General features: G+C 46.0%; 1 protein-coding gene across 5 annotated transcripts in view; it reads left to right on the top strand.

Annotated features, from left to right (window-relative positions):
* The window catches only part of LOC136004334 (transcription factor RFX3-like), a 141,719-nt gene that overhangs the window by 27,871 nt on the left and 94,719 nt on the right, over window positions 1–19,129 (top strand). The gene's annotated exons all lie outside the window — the stretch shown is intronic.

Below are 19,129 nucleotides of genomic sequence, written 5' to 3'. Positions count from 1 at the left end.
GACACAAAAAAGTCATTACCACCATTGGGTTCTGACTGATGTTAACATTTGCAGCATCTTCTTCACTGGCATATTTTCCCAAATTCATTCTTCAGTTAACCTTTTCCCACACACTCTTGTTGCCTGATTTTCTTTGCTCATATAATATCTAATCAATATCTTTTGTCCTAAACAGGTCTATTAAGACATGGTTATTATTAAGAATGACCAATGCATCCTTTTTTAAGATACTGAAAAACTGAAAGTCACTCATAATGTTGTTAAACTGTAATCAAAGACTGAAAACTTGTATGTAGAATAACTTATCAGGCTAACTTGTTTTTGGAAAATGTCAGCTAAAGACATTGAACTGTTGAGACAAAAGAAAAAATTCTTCTTTCTTGTGTAACTTTTTCTTTTAAAAGCTCTAGTATTTTACTCTTTCAATTATGGACTTGAAAGTGAGCAGTGATGTTGGGAGTGTGTGGTTTATTGCAGTTCATGAAATTTTGCCTGAGTTTATAGCTCAAATATATTAAGCAGATGATTATGTTTGGTTTACTCTATATGTTAAATGCTCTAAAGACCAGTGGATGTGCTCCAGGTGATCCTAAATGGGGCATCTCCTTGCAGCTGCTGCTTCTGTTATTAATTATATCAGTTCTATATTCTGGTACCTAATCTATGAACAAAGAAAGAACCCTATTCTATTCCATATACAGGGCCTAGGATATATGGTTAAAGCTATCTTATTAAAACAGAGAAAGAATCAAGTACTAAACATGTGGTGGGAATGAAACGTGTTTCATGACTATTAACACTCTCCTTTTATGGCTATATGGTAGCCTGATTCTAACACAACCCTCAAGCTCTCTCAAGAGATCACGTGAAAATAATAATTAGGGCCAGTCAGTGAGGAGGAAAGGCAAACATGAGTTGGCTGGTTAAGAAGACTGGGACTGTGATCCAGTAAACAGGAAAGTGTTCTCGTCTTAGATAAAGAGCTGGTGGAAGTGACTGTAAAGGCAAGAGCCAAGAACCAGTGGGTGAAAAAAAGAAAGTACGGTGGCAGACATACAAATCAGGTTAGATATAAGGAAAATGTTAGTTACTGTGAGGGTGGTGAGGCACTGGAACTGGTTGCCCAAAGAAGTGGTAAATGCTCCATCCTTGGCAGTGTTCAAGGCCAGGTTGGACAGAGCCTTGGGCAACATGGTCTAGTGTGAGGCATCCCTGCCCATGGCAGGGGGGTTGGAACTAGATGATTTTAAGGTCTTTTCCAACCCTAACCACTCTATGATTCTATGATACTAACAAAAACCCAAAATGCATGGTTGCCTTAGAAAAGGAACTTTAAAAAACAAAACAAAAATAAAAACACTGAATGGATACACATCTCAGAAAAGTTGTCTACATACAAATGATGATTTTACATATGATAGGATTTTCCTGATATAATTGCTAACTATTTAATTTGTAGAGAGTACCTTAAAAGGAGATGGAAGGAGGAACTGACTGACACAGCATAACTTATAGTGCTATTTCATCCACCAGTAAACTTCATTTTAGTATCATGGATAAGTTACCTTAGAAAAATTTAGGTTGTAAGGGACCTCAGAGGTGATCTAGTCCAACCCTCTGCTCAAAGCAGGTCTAATTAGATCAGGTTACTCAGGGACATGTCCCATCGAGTTGTGTTTACCTCCAAGGATAGAGGTTCCACACCCTTTCTGGGCAACCTGCTCCTGTATTTGACCACCCTCATAGAAAAAAGTATTTTCCTAATATCTAATCAGAACTTCCCATATTACAGCTTGTGTTCATTGCCTCCTGTCCTATTGCTGTGCACCTCTGAGAAGTATCTGGTTCTGTCTTCTCTGTCTCCTCCCATGGTTTGTACAGAACAAAAATGTATCCCCTTAACCTCTTCTTCAAGCTGAACTAGTTCTCTCAGCCTATGTCACATACTATAGCCCCCTGATCATCTTGGTTGCCCTTTGCTGGACTTGCTCCAGTATATCCATGTCTCTCTTGTACCAGGGGGCCCCAAACTGAGCACAGGACTCCAGATACAGTCTTCCCTGGGCTGAGCAGAGGATAAAGATCACTTCCCTCAACCTGCTGGCTACACTCTTGGTAATACAGCCCAGGATGCATTTGTCTTTCTTTGCTGCAAGGACCAGTGGATGGAAAGAAGAAAGTACGGTGGTAGACACACAAATCTAACAAAGAGCAAAAATGAGGCTGGTTCATATTCAACTTGCTTTCTACCAGGACCCTCACGTTTTCTCTGCAAAGACCATCAGACCTCCAGTCTATATTGTTGCATGGGGTTATTCCATCTCAGATGCAAGACTTCCATTTATTTGTGTTAAACCATGAGGATGCCATCAATCCATTTCTCTAGCCTTTCCAGGTCCCTTTGACATCCAGTATTTTGAGCACCAAAACCCCCCACCACAATTTGGTGTCATCTGCAAACTTGCCGAGAGTGTATTCGGTCCCATCATCCACGTCACTAATGAAGACTTTAAACAGCATTGGTCCCAGTACTGATCCCTGAGAGACCCCACTAGGTAATGGACTCTGCACCACAGATCACAACTCCTGGAAACCAGCAATCCAGGAAATGTTCCACCCACTTTATCATTCATTAATTTAGCCCATATCTCAACAGTTTGATGGTAAGGAGATTATGGGAGGCTGTGTCAAAGGCCATTCTTAAGGACCCCCAGATCCTTTTCTGAAAAGCTGTTTTCTAGCTGGCTGCCCCCCTGGCATGTACCAGTGCATGGGATTGTTTGTCCCCAGGGGCATGGCTTGGCACTCCTCCTTGTTGACGTACATGAGGATCCTGTCAGCCGTTTCTCCATCTTGTCAAGGTCCCTCTGGATGGCAGCGCAACCCAGCCACTCTTCACAGTTTTGTGTCATCAGCCAACTTGCTGAGGATACACTCTGCCCCATCATCCAGATCACTAATGAAGACATTGAACAGTATTGGATCCAGTATTGACCCCTGGGGTACACTGCTATTTACTGGCCTCCGTCTAGATGTTGTGCCACTATGACCATGGGATCTTCTTTGAGGATGGAGGACTGCTAGGGAGAGACAGGATCCACATGACCTAGTGGGGCACAAACAGCTTTGCCAACAGACTGGATAACCTGGTAAGGAGAGCTTTATGCTAGGAATGATGGGGAAGTGATGAACAACAGTCAAGCGAGAAAGTCATAGACCAAATGGGCAAGCGAAGGATGTGGCGTAAGCAGGAGGGTTCTTGTAATCAACAAAACTTCAAGCACATGCATAGGAAGTGTCAGGAGATCAGCATTATAGTAAAGCTTTCTTGCCCTTTTGGAGAAATTGGCACGATTGGGTGCTTCTTTGAAGTGTCTGCACACCTGTGCACACAACTCGGGGAAACCCAAGAGGAATTAGACACCTGTGAGCATTTGCAGGGCTACGATCTCGGGGATCAGAGAGATATTGTGGAATGTCTCATACAACTGGAGTGCTGCAATGGATGGATATGGAATTGTCCTGGGTTTACCAGGAGCCGTTTTGCTCCTTCTTAGTAACTGGTGCAAGCTCTGTGTTTTGACTTCCAGCCTGGGCAGAGAGCTGATAATACCGATTGTTTCTAATTGTTGCTAAGTAATGTTTATTCTGGCCAAGGACTCTGTGAGTCTCATGCTCTGCTGGGGACGAGGGAGGCCGGGAGGAAGCAGAGACAGGACACCTGACCCAAACTAGCCAAAGAGGTATTCCATACCACAGCACATCATGCCCGGAGAGGGAACTGGGAGTTACCCGGAAGGGCTGGGGGGACTGCAGGTTTGGACGAGGTATCGGTCGGTGCTCGGCTGGGGGGAGTGGGGCGAGTTATCGGTCGGCTGGTGTTGAGGTGTTGTAATCTTTCCTCTTGTTATTTCCTTTAGCACTATTATTATTGGTGGTAGCAGTAGTGATTTGTGTTATACCTTAGTTACTAAACTCTTCTTATCTCAACCTGTGGGGGTTGCATTCTTTTTGATTCTCCTCTCTGTCCCTCCAGAAGCAGGGGGAGGGCAAGAAGGGGGGGAGTGAGTGGACGAGGTTTGTGGTTGGGTTTAAACCACGACAGGAATCTTTAGGGAAAACAAGACAAGAAGATGCTCTATATGAAAGAAGACCTAGAATGCATGGAGCTTTGCCTGGGGATGGATGATAAGCCAGTTGAGAGCTGAAGGGTCCGGGTTAGATGACATACCAACGTGGGGGATGGTGTGAGTATCTGATACAGACTGGCTGATCAGGAAGAAGTAGATGAAGTTTTGCAGTGGGTTGACCTTGGCTGGCTGCCAGGTGCCTGACAAACTACTCTATCACTCCCCCTTCTCAACAGAACAGGGGAGAAAAACGTGATTAAAAGCTTGCGGGTTGAGATAAGGACAGGGAGATCATTCAACAGTTACTGTTGCAGGCAAATCAGACTCGGCTTGGGGAAAATAATTTAATGTATTGCCAATTAAACAGACTAAGATAATGAGGAATAGAAACAAATTTGGAAACACTCTCCCCTCCCCCCACTTCCCTTCTTCCTGGGCTCAAGTTCACTCCCAGCTCTTCTACCTCCTCCCTCTGAGTGGTGCAAGGGGACGAGGAATGGGGGTTGCAGTCAGTTCATCAGGTTGTCTTTGCCTCTCCTTCCTCCTCAGGCTCTTCCCCTGCTCTAGTATGAGGCCCCACCCACGTGAGAGTCCTCCACAGACTCCTCCAACGTAGGTCCTTCCCATAGGCTGTACTTCTTCACGAACTGCTCCAGCGTAGGTCCTTTCCACAGGGTGCAGTCCTTCAGAACAGGCTGCTGCAGTGTGGGTCTCCCCACTGGGTCATAGGTCCTGCCAGAAAACCTGCTCCGGCATGGGCTCCTCTCCACAGGGCCACCGTTCCTGCCAGGAGCCTACTCTATCATGGGCTCTCCATGGGCTGCAGCTTCCTTCAGGGCACACCCACCTGCTCTCACACGAGGTCCTCCATGGGCTGCAGGGTGACAGTGTGCTTCACCATGTGCTTCACCATGGTCTTCACCATGGTCTACAGGGGAATCTCTGCTCGGGCACCTGGAGCACATCCTCCCCCTCCTTCTTCCCTGACCTTGGTGCCTGCATAGGTATCACTCTCATATATTCTCATGCTTCTCTCAGCACTGCTGCTTTGCAGCAGTTATCCTTTCCTAAGTATGTTATTACAGAGGCGCTACCAATGTCTCCGATTGACTCAGACTTCGGCCAGTGGAAGGTCCATCTTGGAGCCGGCTGAAACTGGCTCTTTCCAACATGAGGGCAGCTTCTGGTATCTTCTCGTAGAAGCCGCCCCTGCACCCCCCACCTCTACCAAAACCTTGCCATGTAAAGCCAATACAGGTCTTCTTCAGGCAACTGGAATAAACCTCATGTTCACAGGCTCTGATTCTCATGGAAGACTTGAACAGCCCCAGTATCTGCTAGATGGACAACAAAGCAGAGAACAAGCAACCCAGGAGGACAGTCAAGCAGTGCAACTGGTTGCCCAGAGAGGTTCGTGTAGTTTCTGTCCTTAGATGTTTTCAAGACCCGACTGGGAAAAGCCCTGAGCAAACTGTCTGAATTCCGCATCGACCATGCTTTGAGCAGGAGGTTGGACTCGAGACCTCCTGAGGTCTCTTCCAACCCAAATTATTCTTGGAATTCTGTATTATGTAGCAATTATTTAGTTTCTGATTTAACAAACAGATCTGACCACCTATGACCCTTTCAAGAAACTTATGATCAGCAGTGAAAATTCATTTTGGCATTCCTACAGGTACATCTGTAATCTCCTGAAAACTTCCATCATGAATTTTCCGCCTTCAATGTAAATGCTTCTGCTTTTAAAGAGCAAAACCCTGCAGGGAATGGCAGTTATCGCAATACCACAGTTTCCTCAAGTAAGCTCAAAGTACCCTGAACCATTGCCAACATGCTGTTTATTTTAGTTCTGAAGAACAAAATGCAATGTGCAGTGTTCAATAAGCAATATATAAGAATGTGTTTAACTAACAGAAGGTAGGACTGCTCTCTGTGCTGTGAAATCCTGGTGGTGGAGATAGAATGCTGCTACAGTAATGAAGGAAGAAAAGACTAGAAAAGAGAAATCATATTATCTTAAAGTGTGGTGTTTTTTTTTAAACCTATACCATGTCTGTTAAGAAAAAGAGATCATAGAGATACTACAATTTTGCAATACTTTGCTATAAATGTAATGGAAATGCTTAATCAACTATCTAATAAGCGTGTTTTATTTTTCACAGCATCCTTTTCTTCAAATTTGTAGTGATGCCTAGTTTATGTAACTACTCCCTAATGCTGATGATCATCTGAAAATTGATTTGGATTTCTAAAACTTCTGTATTATCTCTGTGGAACAGGCTTTATTTTCTTTTTTTTTTTTTTTTTCCTTTTTTCTTTTTAATGAGGTTTCCAGTCAAAGAACAAACTCTCTTTTGCACTGTCAACCATCTAACCCACTTACACTTCTACATAAACATTTTTTATATGCACTAAGCATTCACTCACGTTAATTTTTTACCCGCAGAATAAGAAAAAGTCAAAGAATAAGGAATACTGTAAATAATGTGTCAACAATGTTTAGTCTTTTGAAGAAAAGAGTATATTTTTCTAAAGAAATAATATTCCGCCTTTCTAGCTAAACACTGTATTATTAGTGGACAGTGATGTATATAGAGTGATCACAAATTTCTAATGAGCTCTGAAAATGATACATTAAATGAAAAAAATTTGTTGTCCTCTGTCCTGTCCTGTAAATAGTGGTTAACATACCCAGCCGTTACCAAAAGCCTAAGCACCTACATGCTCCAAACGTTCTTCAAGTTGATCTGACTGTCACCAAGTGTCGTGGTTTAAATTGCCAGAAACCTCTTCCAGAGAATCTTAAGAACAATCTGGTGAGAAACAAAAGGCCTAAGTTCATTCTGATAGTTTATAAAGTGCTACTAAACGCACGTGAAATGATGTAGCCAAAAAAGTTATGGGGAGAACATTTATTTTTGTATAAGCATTCAAAAAGCTTGGGTTCTTATCTGAAATCTCTCTCCTACACAAATCTCGCAAACAACAGGATTTTGCAGTCTTTCCAGTACTTGCAATTTCTGAAATACAATGTGAAAAAATATGTTGAACGTAGCTTCTCTGCCTGGATTAGGAACTCCCAGGCAAGTTTGTTACTGTCTATCCTGTCACTTGTGAAGAGGTAGAAAGGCCATTCTCAGGGGAAAGGATCTATTGTCGCTAATACACAGTGTCTCTGTTTTTTTGCTAGAGTAATTAGATAATAATGAACCTTACTCCCAACTCAAGTATAATGTTTAACAGCTTTTTAAACAAGGACATTTGGCTTTTTCCTGCAGGGTAGCTTGTCATTCATTTTGTGGGCACTAAAAAGCTTTCACAAAAAATTCAACTAACCAAATTTTACTTAGAGTTTGTTTTTTTCTGAAAGTTTTAACTCACTGTTTATTTCTTTGACCTGGGTTCAGCTTTAGCAGTCATTTTTCTCCTTAGTAGCTGGTGCAGTGCTGTGTTTTCGAGTTTAGACTGAGAACAATGCTGATGTTAAACTAAAACACATGAAGTTTCACCTCAACATGAGGAAGAACTTCTTTATGTTGAGGGTGGAAGTCAGGATCCTGCGTGGGGGAAGCGCAACAGTAAGCAGGACTAGAACCCTAAACTTCCGGAGAGCTGACCAGCCTTTTCAAACACCTACTTAGTGGAACTGCTTTGGATAGGGCTCTAGAAGAGAAGGGAGTCCAAGAGAGCTATTCAGTATTTAAGCACCACTTCCTCCATCCAGTGTATCCCCACGATGAAGAAATCAGGCAAAGGGGGCAGGAGACCTGCATGGATGAGCAGGGAGCTCCTAGTGAATCTTAAGAAAAATTTAAGGGATGTGGAAAAAGGGACAGGCCAAGTGGGATGACTATAGGACTATCGTCAGGGTATGCAAGGCCCACCTGGCATAGAGTCTGGCAAAGGACATCGAGGACAAGAAGAAAGGCTTCTACAAGTATATCGGCACCAAAAGGAAGATTAGGGAAAATGTGGAGCCGGTGCTGAATCAGATGAGTGTCCTGGTAAGTGAAGGCACAGAGAAGGAGGAACCATAATGCCTTCTTCGCCTCAGTCTTTACTGATGAGGACAGCTCTCAGGAGTCCAAACCCTGGAGGTAAGAGAAGAAGGCCAGAGAAAGGAAGACTTCCTCCTGGTTGTAGAGGGCCGAGTTAGGATAGGCTACACAAGTCATAACATCCACAAATCCATGGACCATGATGGGATACACCCACAGGTGCTGAGGGAGCTGGCAGATGTTGTTGCCCTGCCACTCTCCATCACCTTTGAAAAATCATAGAGAACGGGAGAGGTGCCCGATGACTGGAGGAAGGCCAGTGTTACTCCCATGTACAAAAAGGACAAGAAGGAAGGACCTGGGGAAAAAGGAGGCCAGTCAGCCTCACCTCCATCCCTGGAAAGGTCATTCTGGAGGTCATCACCAAGCATGTAGAAGAGAAGAAGGTCATCAGGAGGAGTCAGCATGGATTCACGAAGGGGAAATCATGCTTGACCAATGTGATAGCCTTCAATGATGACATGTGTCGTGGTTTAAACCCAACCACAAACCTCGTTCACTCACTCCCCCCCTTCTTGCCCTCCCCCTGCTCCTGGAGGGACGGAGAGGAGAATCGAAAAGAATGCAACTCCCACGGGTTGAGATAAGAACAGTTTAGTAACTAAGGTATAACACAAATCACTACTGCTACCACCAATAATAATAATAATGATAAAGGAAATAACAAGGGAAGAGAATACAACACCTCAACACCAGCCGACCAATAACTCGCCCCACTCCCCCCAGCCGAGCACCGACCGATACCTCGTCCAACCCTACCGTTCCCACCCTTCCGGGGTCACTCCCCGTTACATCCTGGGCATGACGTGCTGTGGTATGGAATACCTCTTTGGCTAGCTTGGGTCAGGTGTCCTGTCTCTGCTTCCTCCCAGCCTCCCCTCCTCCCTGGCAGAGCATGAGGCTCAGAAAGTCCTTGGCCAGACCAAACATTCGAGCAGCAACTGAAAACATCGGCGTTATCAGCACTGTTCCCAGGCCAAAAGATCAAAACACAGCACTGCACTAGCTCCTAAGAAGGACAAAAATGACTGCTGCTGCTCAACCCAGGACACATGGCAGGATGGGTCTACAAGGAGAGAGCAGTGGCTATAATCTACCTCGACTTCAGCAAGGCTTTTGACACCGTCTCCCATAACATCCTCGTAGGTAAACCTGGGAAATGTGGGTTAGGTGAGTGACAGAGAAGTGAGGTGAATCAACAAGTGGCTGAATGGCAGAGCTCAGAGGGTCGTGATGAGCAGAGTAGAATCCAGTTGGAGGCCTGTAGTCAGTGGCGTTCCCCAGGGATCAATACTGGGTCTGGTCTTATTCAACTTGCGTAGCAGTGACATGGATGAAGGGCTAGAGTGCACCCTCAGCAAGTTTTCTGATGATGTGAAGCTGGGAGCAGTGGCTGATACACCTGAAGGCTGTGGTCCCATTCAGCAGGACCTTGATAGGCTGGAGAATTGGGCAGAGAGAAACCTGATGAGGTTCAACAAGGGCAAGTGTAGGGTACTGCACCTGGGGAGGAAGAACCCCAAGTACCAGTACAGGCTGGGTGCTGACCTGCTAGAGAGCAGTTCAGCTGAGAAGGACCTGGCAATATTGTTAGATGATAGGTTGACTATGAGCCAGCAGTGTGCCCTTGAGACCAGGAGGGCCAAGAGTATCCCATGGGGCATCGGGAGGTGTGTGGCCAGCAGGTTGAGAGAGGTGACCCTCCCCCTCTGCTGGATCCTGGCAAGGGCACATCTAGAGTAGTGTCCAGTTCTGTGCTCCTCAGTACAAGAAAGACAAGGAGCTACCGGAGAGGGTCCAGTGGAGGGCCACAAGGATGACCAGGGGTCTGGAGTGTCTCTTTATGAGGAGAGATTGCGGGAGCTGGGCCTGTTTAGTCTAGAGAAGAGGAGACTGAGAAGGGATCTCATTAATGCATATAAATATCTCAAAGGCGAGTGCCAGACTCTTTCCAGTGGTGTCCAGCGACAGGACGAGGAACAGTGGCCATAAACTAAAACACAAGAAGTTTCACCTCAACATGAGGAAGAACTTCTTTACGTTGAGGGTGGCAGAGCACTGGAGCGGGCTTCCCAGGTGGGTTATGGAGTCTCCATCTCTGGAGACATTTGGAACCCGCCTTGACACATTCCTGTGTAAACTGCTCTAGGTGGCCCTTTCTTGGGGGGGGGGGGGGTGGGGGGTGGGGTGTTGTACTAGATGGTCTCCAAAGGTCCCTTCCAGCCCTAACAATTCTGTGATTCAAGACTGCTAGGGAAATGGATTCCATCTGACCAAATGGGGAAAACCATATTTTCCAACAGTTTGGCCAACCTGGTGAGAACTTTAAACTTCAATTGACAGGGGAGGGAGACAACGACCCTCAATCAAGCGAGGGAGTGGTGAAATGGGTTGGCAAGCAAAGGGTGCAAGGTGTTATGGAAAAGAGAGAGCTTGTAATCAGCAAAACAGGGCAGAAGGGGAGAAGCTCTGCTGGACGCAGTTCTTACAAACAAAGAAGCTTTTCTTGCAGTTCTTACAAAATTGGTTGGTAATGTGAAGGTTAGGGGGCAGCCGAGGTACTGAGTGCCTTCTGCTCCTGAGTCTTTACTGGTAAGGATTGCCTTCAGGAATCCCAGGCCCCTGAGACCAGGTGGAAAGCCTGCAGCAAGGAATAATTCTCCTCAATAGAGGAGGACCCAGTTAGGGAAACATTTGAACAAATCATAGAATCATAGAGTCATAGAATAGTTAGGGTTGGAAAGGACCTTCAGATCATCTAGTTCCAACCCCCCTGCCATGGGCAGGGACACCTCCCACTAAACCATGTCACCCAAGGCTCTGTCCAACCTGGCCTTGAACACCGCCAGGGATGGAGCATTCACAACTTCCTTGGGAAAGCCATTCCAGTGCCTCACCACCCTTACAGTAAAGAACTTCTTCCTTATATCCAATCTAAACTTCCACTGTTTCTTTTCTATTCAAAATCAGATATGCCAATACACTTTTCAGAAAATAGGCATTTATCCAACAGAAAATTTGGAAATTTTCATTGGAAAAATTGGGAAATCATGAAACAACTGTTATGTATGCAAAACCAGCCAACTTTGAAGTTTTTTACTTCATTTTCTTTCATGGGAAACTGGACATTTGTCTTGGTTTAAAAGCAAGAGTAGATGTTTTTATATTTTTATTACACTGGGATAAGTTTACCATAAAAGTAACTTTAAACAAAAGCTTTAATACATATAAAAAACACCAGTATTTCTTCTTCAAGCATGTACACAGTAGTCCAAGAGGGGTCTCATGAGAACAGAGTAGAGGGGCAGGATAACCTCCTTCAACCTGCTGGTTATGCTTCTTTTGATGCAGCCCCAGGACATGGCTTCAGCCTTGAGCACTGCCAGGGATGGAGCATTTACCACTTGGTTGGGCAACCTGTTCCAGTTCCTCACCACCCTCGCCGTAAAGAACTTCTTCCTTATATCTAACCTGAACTTCCCCTGTTTAAGTTTGAACCCATTACCCCTTGTCCTATCGCTCCAGTCCCTGATGAAGAGTGCCCCGCCTGCATGCCTGAAGGCTCCCTTCAGATACTGGAAGGCTGCTATGAGGTCTCCACTCAGCCTTCTCTTCTCCCAGATGAACAGCCCCAGCTTTCTCAGCCTGTCTTCATATGGGAGGTGCTTTAGTCCCCTTATAATCCTCATGGCCCTCCTCTGGACTTTCTCCAAGAGCTCCATGTCCTTCTTATGCTGGGACACCAGAACTGTACACAGTACTCCAACTGGGGTCTCATGAGAGCAGAGTAGAGGGGCAGGATCACCTCCTTCAACCTGCTGGTCATGCTTCTTTTTATGCAGCCCCAGGACATGGTTTCGGCCTTGCTGGCGACTAATTTCCCTCTCCTGCTTAACAGCAGGACGATATTTTCCTTCTGTTTCTTCTTGTGGTTTATGTACCTGAAGAACCCTTTCTTGCAGTTTTTGACATCTCTGGCCCATTTCAATTGGAGCGAGCGCACACTGAAGCCGGCTCATGTTTGGTTATCATCGACCAACACACCCAAGTCCTTCTCCACACGGCTGCTCTGAATCACTTCTCGGCCCAACCTGTAGCTGTGCCTGGGATTGCCCACCTCTCAAGTGTGTCAAGGTCCTTCTGGATGGCATCCCTTCCGTCCAGCATGTCGACCTCACCACATAGCTTGGTGTCATCGGCAAATTTGCTGAGGGTGCACTCAATCCTGTTGTGTCGTTCATCGAGATATTAAACAGTACTGGTCCCAATACAGACCTCTGAGGGGCACCACTCATCACTGGTTTCCATTTGGACATTGAGCCATTGACTGTAACTCTTTGGATGTGGCCATCCAGCCAGTTTCTTATCCATCTAACAGCCCATATTTCTCCAATTTATCAGCAAGAATGTTGTGGAGGACCGCATCAAAGGCCTTATAGAAGACCAGGTAGATGACATCCATAGCTCTTCCCTTGTCCGCTGATGCAGTCACTGCATCGTAGAAGGCCACTAGATTAGTCAGGCACGATTTGCCCTTGCTGAAGCCATGTTGGCTGTCTCTAATCACCTCCCTGTCATCCGTATGCCTCGACATATCTTCCAGGAGGATCTGCTCCATGATCTTAGCAGGCGCAGAGGTGAGGCTGACTAGTGGGTAGTTCCCAGGGTCCTCCTGACTGCTATGCCTTTTAAAATATAATGTAGAATGACTTGGCAACTATATCAGCCAATTCCCTCAGGACCCTGGCATGAATCTCATTGGGTCCCATGGACCTGTGTATGCTTGGGTTCCTCAGGTGGTCTCGAACCTGCTCTTCTCCTATGATGGGAGGAACTCCATTCTCCCAGTCCCCCCTGCCTTGAGGTTCAGGGGCCTGAGAGATGTGGAAGAGAGATTTCCAGTGTCAGGGCGATTGACGTGCCCCAGGAGGATCAGAGCCAGCAAGTGTGATGCTTCCTGTAGTCAAAGTAAGGATGCAAATGCTTCATCAACATCCTCCCCTGCATCAGGCGGCCTGTAGTAAACACCAACCACAAGGTTTCCTTTGTTGGCTGTTCCCTTATTTTTATCCATAAGCTCTCAACCTGTTCATTGCTGTTTTTCAATGGCAGCTCTCTGCAGTCAATCCATCTTTTTACACAGACGCCCACCACTCCCCCCCCCCCCAGGCTCCTTCATTGCCTGTCCCTTTTGAATGGTTTATAGTCCTCAATCGCAGCACTCCAGGCGTGCAGTTTGTCCCACCACATTTCAGCAATAGCGATTAGATCATAGCTTTCCAGCTGCACAATGGCTTCCAAGCCCTCCTGTTTGTTACCCATGCTGCGTACATTGTTTTAAGCCCACTTTAGTGGTCTTATTGACCATGTAATCTTTTTAGAGGGACATGCCCTAATTTCTTTGTGGCATTTCTTAGGCATTTCCCTGTTGATTCCCAAATCCATCAGCCGCCCTTGGCTCTTGCTTGGTGCTCAAAACTCCATCCCCTTTCCCCACTAAATCTAGTTTTAAGCCCTCCTTATAAGTCGGGCCATCTTTTTGGCAAAGACACTCTTGCCCCATTTGGTCCAGTGAATCCCGTCGCCTCCCAACAGACCTGGCTTCTCAGACAATCACAGAATCGTAGAATCCCAGGTTGGGAAGGACCTCAAGTATCATCTGGTCCAACCATTCTAGGCAAAGCATGATCTAGACTAGATGTCCCAGCATGCTACCCAGCCGAATCTTAAAAGCGTCCCGTGTTGAGGAATCCGCCATTTCCCTGGGGATGCTATTCCAGTGGCTGATTGTTCTCATTGTGAAAAATTATCCTCTAGTGTCCAACCGGAATCTCCACAGGAGTAACTTGTACCCATTACCTCTTGTCTTTTCCATGTGATACCCTGTAAAAAGTCAATCTCTGCCTTCTGTTTATCCCCCCTTTAAATACTGGTGATAATGTCTCCCCTCAGCCTTCTTTTCTCCAGGCTGAACAAACCCTCTTCTCTCAGCCTTTCCTCATGCTGCAGGCTTCCCAGTCCTTTGCTCATCTTTATAGCCCTTCTCTGGACCCTCCCCAGCCTGTCCACATCTTTTTTCCATAGTGGTGACTCAAACTGAACACATTACTCCAGGTGTGGCGTGACAAGTGCTGAGTAGAGTTGGATAATGACATCTTTATCTCTGCTGGTGATGCCCTTGTTGATGTAACCCAGCATCCTGTTGGCACTCTTTGCCACAGCAACAGCATACTGTTCACTCATATTGAGCTTGTTGTCCACCAGGACCCTCAGGTCTGTTTCCACAGAGCTGCTGCCCAGCCATGTAGCCAGCTGTGCTGCAGTCTTTTATTGTGTTTTCCCAGGTGCAAGACCTTATGCTTGTCCTTGTTGAACTTCATAAAGTTCTTGTTAGCCCACTCTTCCAGCCTATCCAGGTCATCCTGCAGGGTGGCTCTCCCTTCGAAAGCATCTACTTCCCCACTCAGTGTGGTATCATCAGCAAACTTGGTCAGGATCCATTTGAGCCCATCTTCCAGATCATTTATGAAGATATTAAACAGCGTTGGGTCAAATATTGATCCCCGGGGGGACCCCACTAGTGACAGGTCGCCAGTCAGAACAGGAGCTATTTGCCACCACCCTCTGGATGCAGCCTGTCAGCTAGTTCCCCACCACTTGTCTATACCGTAACGCATCAGATTCTCTAGGAGGAGGCTGTGGGAAACTGTATTGAAAGCCTTAGAGAAATCCAGGGAGACAGTGTCCGCCACTCCCTCACATCAACCGAGTAGGTTACTTTATCATAGGAGGTGATCAGGTCTGTCAAGCATGATTTGCCCCTGGTGAATTCATGCTGGCTTTTCCCAGTCACGTGCTTCAGTTGACTTGAGAGAGCCCCCAGGAGGATTCGTTCCATAACCTTCCTGGGGAGTGAAGAAAGACTGATGAGACTATAATTTCCTGGATCCTACTTTGAGATCCAATTTCGAGATCCTCATTCTTGAAGATAGGGGTGACGTTAAGCCTTCTGGGACGTCCCCCAATCTCCATGACTTCTCAAAGGTTTGGCACATCTAACACTTGCATGAGGAAGCAGTCTTCTATGCATTCCAGGAACTTGATGGATGACATAGAATAGAGTCATAGAACAGTTAGGTTTGGAAAGGACCTTAAGATCATCTAGTTGCAACCCCCCTGCCATGGGCAGGGACAACACACACTAAACCATGTCACCCAAGACTCCGTCCAACTTGGCCTTGAACACTGCCAGGGATGGAGCATTCACAACTTCCTTGGGCAACTCATTCCAGTGCTTCACCACCCTCACGGTAAAGAACTTCTTCTTTATATCTAACCTAAACTTCCCCTGTTTAAGTTTGAACCCATGTGAGCTGCTTTATTGTTCTTCCAACAAATGTCTGGGTAGTTGATGTCACCCATAAGAACCATGTTCTGTTGACCCGAAGCTTGCTTAAGTGACCCAATTATTGCTTTGTTGGCCTTACTCTCTTGGTTTGGAGGTCCGTAGAAGAGGGCTACTGTATGATCCCCCTCAGAGATGACCCCTCTGATCTTGACCCAGAGGCATTTGATAGGGCTTCCACAATCGCCCTAGTTGACTTCTATTCATTCGAGGTTGTCCTAGAGTGTGACTCCTCCTCCTCTTCTACCCTGCCTGTCTTTACAAAACGGCCCATAGCCATCCATTGCGATCCTCCAGTCATGTGAGTTGTCCCACTATGTTTCAGCTATTCCAATAGCTTTCTGATTGGGTGCAGAGCTCCAGTTCCTCCTGTTTGTTCCCCAGGCTGCATGCATTGGTATACATGCTCTTGAGGTGGTTGGTCTTCTGATTCTCATCTTGGAAGCAGCTAAGGAACGTTTGTCACTGCTCTGGTTGGTCTGGCTTATTCCCCAGATGGTTGCCATGGCGTGAGCATGGACACTTTGGACCCTGCTCCCCAAGTCCTCCAGTTTAAAGACTGCCTCACCAAGTTGGCCAGCCTGCTGCCAAGGATTCCCTTGCTGCTTCTAGAAAGGCGGATACCATGCCTCCCTAACAGGCTACCACCATCAAAGAATGTCCCATTGTCATAAAAGCCAAAATCCTCATGATGGCACCAGCCGCAAAGCCAGTAGTTGATTTGCAATATATGCCTATTTCTGGCTGCACTCCTTCCTCTAACTGTTAAAATGGAGGAGAAGATAACTTGGGCAGCAATATTTTTCACTTGCATCCCCAGGGCTTTATAGTCTTCCTTGATTTTGACCAGGTTCTGGCATGCCATGTCATTCGTGCCCACATGAAAGAGTAGCAGTAGATAGTAGACTCTACTCTTTACAAGTTGTGGCCCCCTCTCAGGTAGATCCATGAGCATAGAAACCAAACCCTTCAGTATGGCACCAGCTACAGAACCAGGCATTTACCTGTTCAATTCACCTACTCCTTCCTTGACTGCTTCCTCTGACTGGGAGGATAGAGGAGATTCCAGCCTGTGCTCCTGATCCTTTTAACATTGGTTCAAGGGACATATAGTCTCTTTTGATGCTTCTAAGTTGCCTCATTATAGTATCACTAGAACCTACTTGGAATAGTAGGAGCAAATGATAATCTGCAGGATCTAGGGAGGGTGCTACAGACTTTGTGCCCAGACTGCTCGGGGCATGACTGAATTTGGTGCCAACTACTGGAGTCAGACCAGAGTTGCAGACATCCCTGGCCTGTGGTGTCAGCTACTGGAGCGAGTGGGAGTCTTTAACCTCTAGTCACTGTGGTGGGAACAGTGTGTCTCCCAAAAAACAGTTACTGGGCAGGCAGACTGGTGTGAGTGAGGTGAGCAAGGGGCTCAGTGTAGGCAGCTGGAGGAGGACCGTGGGTCACAGTCTGTGTGGCTGGTGCTGGCTGCTGGAGGAAGGCAAGTGTCTGTATCTTCCCCAAACCTGGTGTACATTACATTGGGGTGTGCATGTGTGTTCACTATCAAATTTCAAGCTGGACTAGATCGCAAGTAGCAGGGACCTCGGGTCTGGGCCAGGGTATCAGGCAGGCAAGGGTCTCTGCTGGTATGCCCAGGAGGACTTGCAAATGTGGAGTGCCCGGGGGGCAAGAGTGTGTGTTTGCTAGTGAGCATCAGTCTGGACTAGCCAGTGAGTAGGGGACCCATGAAGTGCCTAGGAAGGCCAGTGATCTCAACCCTTGAGCCTCTCTCATCTCTCTCTCACCTGTTTCTGATGTCTCACTCACCTCTTTCATCTATCTCTGATCTCTTTCATCTCCATAGTCTCTGTTGTCTCTCTCACCTCTTTTCTTGCCTCTCATCTGTTTTCTTTCTTGTCTCTCTCTCCTCTCTCCATTCTTTTATATTGGGTTTATGTGGCAAGGTTTTAGTAGTGGTGGGGCTGCAGGGATGGCCTCTGTGAGAAAAATCAGGAGCTGCCCCCATGTCGGACAGAGTCAGTTCCAGCCAGCCCCAAGACGGACCCACTGCTGGCCAAAGCTGAGCCAATCCGTGACACTGCTAGCACATATTTAAGAAAGGGTAAGAACATTTTGCAGCAGATATGAGAGAAGATTGAGAATATGTGAGAGAAACAACTGTGCAGACACCAAGGTCGGTGATGAAGAGGGGGAGGAGATTCCCCTGCAGCCTATGGTAAAGACCATGGTGAAGCAGGCAGTAACCCTGCAGATCATGAAAGACAATGTCGGAGCAGATATCCACGCTGCAGCCTTTGGAGGACCCCACATTGGAACAGGCTTGTGGCAGGAATGGTGGCACGTGGGGAACTCATGTTGGCCATCATGTTCCTGGAATGCATTGTGGACTTCTTTCTGCTACAGATGCTGGGCATGCTGTCTAGGAACAGTCATTGCTGGATTTACTGCTCAAAAACTGACAAGACTTTCTTGACAACCTAACTACCAGTGTTGGTCTTGGATTCAACAGTCACAACATTTTGGAATTTAAGATCTTGTAGAGCACACTGAAGACCAGTAGTAGGACAAAGACCCTGGATTTTAGAAGATCCAACCTGATCATGCTCAGAGCCCAGCTGTGAGGGATCCCATGGGAAGCATCCATGGAGGGCATAGGAGGTTGTGAGTGATGGGAATTATTCAAGAACCGCCTCCTGGATGCATGAAAACAGTCCATCTCCTATGAAGGGAAAGGAAGAATGCAGAAAAAGAGTCCACCCTGTCTTATTAAAAAGCTTTTGGGTGTGCTTAAAAGCAGAAAGAAGTATACTGGCTATGGAAAGGTGGTCAAATAGTCGCCAAGGCCTACAAGAATGGGCAATGGGTAAAAGTGCCAGGTGGAGAAGTTTTATCTTGACATAAGAAAGACATTTTTTACAGTGAGAGAAATCAATCACCATAACAACCTTCTCAGCGATATGGTAGAATCCTCATTGCTGGAGGTTTTCAATATGTGATTGGACAGGTTACTAGATAATCTCATCTAGACTCTCTTTCTCACAAAAAGTTAGACCAGATTATTTTTTGAGGTCCCTTCCAAACTGGGCTGTTCTATGATTCTATAATTCTATGCTTGCCTTTCTACTCATTCTATGCTTGCCTTCCTACTCATTGGATTGGACCATCCCTATTTTCTGAGGAGGGTTTCCTCAAACATCAGTTAGTTCTTCTAGGCCCCTTTTCCCTTCTCTGGGCTCCAGTTTCCCATGGGATCCTGCCAAGCAGTGACCTGAATAGGCCAGAATCTGCTCTTCTCAAGCCCAGGGTTGTAATTATATTTCTTTATTTTTTAAAAGTTATACCATTTAAATTTTCCATGGAACAAATTAGTGAAGTCCTACTTAGCTAAGTTTTTATGTGTAGAGATTTTTTTTAAAAAATGTTAAGTTCTAAGATTTCATCTTTCCTGCATGGCATCATCAGACAAAAGATAATTTAGCATCTAATCTATTTTATGAAATTAAAATGTGCTTTGAAGAATA

This window comes from Lathamus discolor, chromosome W, assembly GCF_037157495.1.
Source record: "Lathamus discolor isolate bLatDis1 chromosome W, bLatDis1.hap1, whole genome shotgun sequence".
In the NCBI taxonomy this organism is placed as follows: domain Eukaryota; kingdom Metazoa; phylum Chordata; class Aves; order Psittaciformes; family Psittacidae; genus Lathamus; species Lathamus discolor.
The sequence above is the reverse complement of the archived record's forward strand: the minus strand, read 5'-3'. Positions and strand labels throughout refer to the sequence as shown.